A 3,178-nucleotide genomic window follows, 5' to 3' on the forward strand; every position below is an offset into this window, starting at 1 on the left:
TTCTTCGACATCAAGACGTCGTGCAGCCAAAACAACCTGCAGGACGAACTGTGTATTATTAAATATGGAAGATATAGTGGGATTGGCTACGATTAAATTTTTATTTACTTTTCATAAGATCTTATAATAGCTAATTTTATGAAGAGACATTCTTATTACTTTACGATTAAGTAATAATAAATATGTTCACCTAATTTTTTATACATCGTTTCTATTTAATACGTTATGGCTATTGCTTAATTACTCATATATGTTCTATCAAAATCATTTTTATTTTTATGATAACAAACAATGAGTTGTATGATATTAACTATGTGTACTTCATATATTTGAAAATTGTGGTGTGTTGTTAATTCACTTTAGAAGACTGTTTTCTTTCTTGTTTTTTTTTTTTTGGGGGGGGGGGTTACGATATTAACAAAATCAAAGAAGCCGAAAGTATTTAGCACTTTATCATAACAGTTTAACATCAAAATATGTAATACTGTTGCAAGTAACAACTGATAAGTAACTCCTCTAAACTTCACAAACAAACCTGTAAAGATAAAGTACCGGCGCTTGTTTCGTTAAACGGGTTGTTGAAACCAAATTTACCAAAACGTAAATACGATTGGGGTCTGAATCTTATAAAAGTTTTGTTTTCCTTAAAGTTTCAATTTTTCTGTTGAAACAGAAGGTTGTGATTCAAGGCCTCCAAAGTTAGCAACTGGCCAAGAATACTAGACTTTGAATTTATGTTTTCAAATTTAGAATAAACATTAGGAGTTGAACAATAACGACTGAGTAGGACGCGACTCTTGAGTGTTAGCGACTGAATAGGACGTGACTTTTGAGTGTTAACGACTGAGTATGACGTGACTTTTGAGTGTTAATGACTGAGTAGGACGTGACTTTTAAGTGTAAACGATTGAGTAGAACGTGATTCTTGAGTGTTAACGACTGAGTAGGACGTGACTTTTGAGTGTTAACGATTGAGTAGGACGTGATTCTTGAGTGTTAACGACTGTCACGTCCTACTCAGTCGTTAACACTCAAAAGTCACGTCCTACTCAATCGTTAACACTCAAGAATCACGTCCTACTCAGTCGTTAACATTCAAAAGTCACGTCCTACTCAGTCGTTAACACTCAAAAGTCACGTCCTACTCAGTCGTTAACACTCAAGAATCACGTCCTACTCAGTCGTTAACATTCAAAAGTCACGTCCTATTCAGTCGTTAACACTCAAGAATCACGTCCTACTCAATCGTTAACACTCAAAAGTCACGTCCTACTCAGTCGTTAACACTCAAGAGTCACGTCCTACTCAGTTGTTAACATTCAAGAGTCACGTCCTACTCAGTCGTTAACACTCAAAAGTCACGTCCTACTCAATCGTTATCACTCAAGAATCACGTCCTACTCAATCATTAACACTCAAAAGTCACGTCCTACTCAGTCGTTAACACTCAAGAGTCACGTCCTACTCAGTCGTTAACACTCAAAAGTCACGTCCTACTCAATCGTTAACACTCAAAAGTCACGTCCTACTCCGTCCTACTCAATCGTTAACACTCAAGAATCACGTCCTACTCAGTCGTTAACATTCAAAAGTCACGTCCTATTCAGTCGTTAACACTCAAGAATCACGTCCTACTCAATCGTTAACACTCAAAACTTACACTCAAGAGTCACGTCCTACTCAGTCGTTAACACTCAAGAGTCACGTCCTACTCAGTCGTTAACACTCAAAAGTAATTTAATAATACACAGTTCGTCCTGCAGGTTGTTTTGGCTGCACGACGTCTTGATGTCGAAGAATAAAACAAGACGAACACTCTCAGTCGCTCCTGTGATTAGTCTTTTACACTTCGAAACTCTGTTTTGTTATGTCTAATACCTTAAGGTAGATGAAATTTAATAATGGAGTTTTATCTTTGTATTCAAACTTTGCGTACAATTATCAATTCAACTAAGAAATGCGGGATTTTACTGGATTACCAGCCGTGATATTTACTCTACCAGTGATCATTATGGCGAGCTGTGCCATACAGCACGGAAATTCTCTTGAGCATGTCTTCACTCAAACCCGGAGTGTAAGAACGTGCTGTTTTCTTAATCTATCAAAACAGCTGTGCATAATGCCTAATATTCGTGAAATATAATCTTATTTTTATGCAGGAAAATTTTGTTACATGTAATTGTGCTTAGAAAAGATAACGTTTTTGGGAGTGATAGTTTAGCAATTTTCCACTTTCAGTAGCCCAGACTGTGGTTATCCAAACTATCACATATTTTCAGTGGAACCTTACACCACATACCAACTTTCAAGCCAATCTATTAAGAAACACGCGAGATATACAATTTCCAGTACGGAAACTTAATTAGATAGAAAAACACACTTAACTTTCATGGATTTTTTCAAATTTGGTACACTGATAGATCTTTACAACTTACAACTACATGTAAAATGTGGTCTAAATATAAGCCACATGTGCAAAGTTATTCAACAAAAAATCGCTCAATTTTGACCAAGCTTTTTGCAACAAGTCACGTGAGTTATCGGTCTAAAATTTTTACTATAGCTTTATCAAACAGTAAAGATGGATCACTTTTAGTTTTTTGTCATTAGGGTTAAAGACGGTTGATTCAGAGCAGCAAAACTATAGGGTGAAAGCACTTGCAGATACATAGATATTGGTTAGGCCAAGCAAACTAGATTAGCAGTTTCTAGCTCAAGTTTTCTAAAGAATCATATGGGAGGACGGTTATTATTGATTATTGATTGCCAACTTTTATTGATTATTGATTGCCAACTTTTCATCACACATTTACTAAATTTTATGAAATTATCCTAATTAAACTTTTATTGATTATTGATTGCCAACTTTTCCTCACACATTTACTAAATTTTATAAGATTATCCTAATTAAAGAGAATTTAGCGTCACATCATATTAGCTTAAGCAATTAGCTTAAATAATGATGCTTCATACGGATGTACCGAGTACATGAGGGTGATGACAAGAAACTGCTAATATAGTTTCCATGGTGTTACTATAAAGATTAGCACTGTTTTAGAGAGGAAAAATGACCATCATATATTTTAAAGAATCTGGTTGGTTCTGTAAAGTACAGGTTTGTTAGGAATAACAGCGTTGTGATCCTAAAGAAAATCGAATAACCAACATTAGCTTTAGG

Source organism: Limulus polyphemus, unplaced genomic scaffold (assembly GCF_000517525.1).
Source record: "Limulus polyphemus unplaced genomic scaffold, Limulus_polyphemus-2.1.2 Scaffold927, whole genome shotgun sequence".
In the NCBI taxonomy this organism is placed as follows: domain Eukaryota; kingdom Metazoa; phylum Arthropoda; class Merostomata; order Xiphosura; family Limulidae; genus Limulus; species Limulus polyphemus.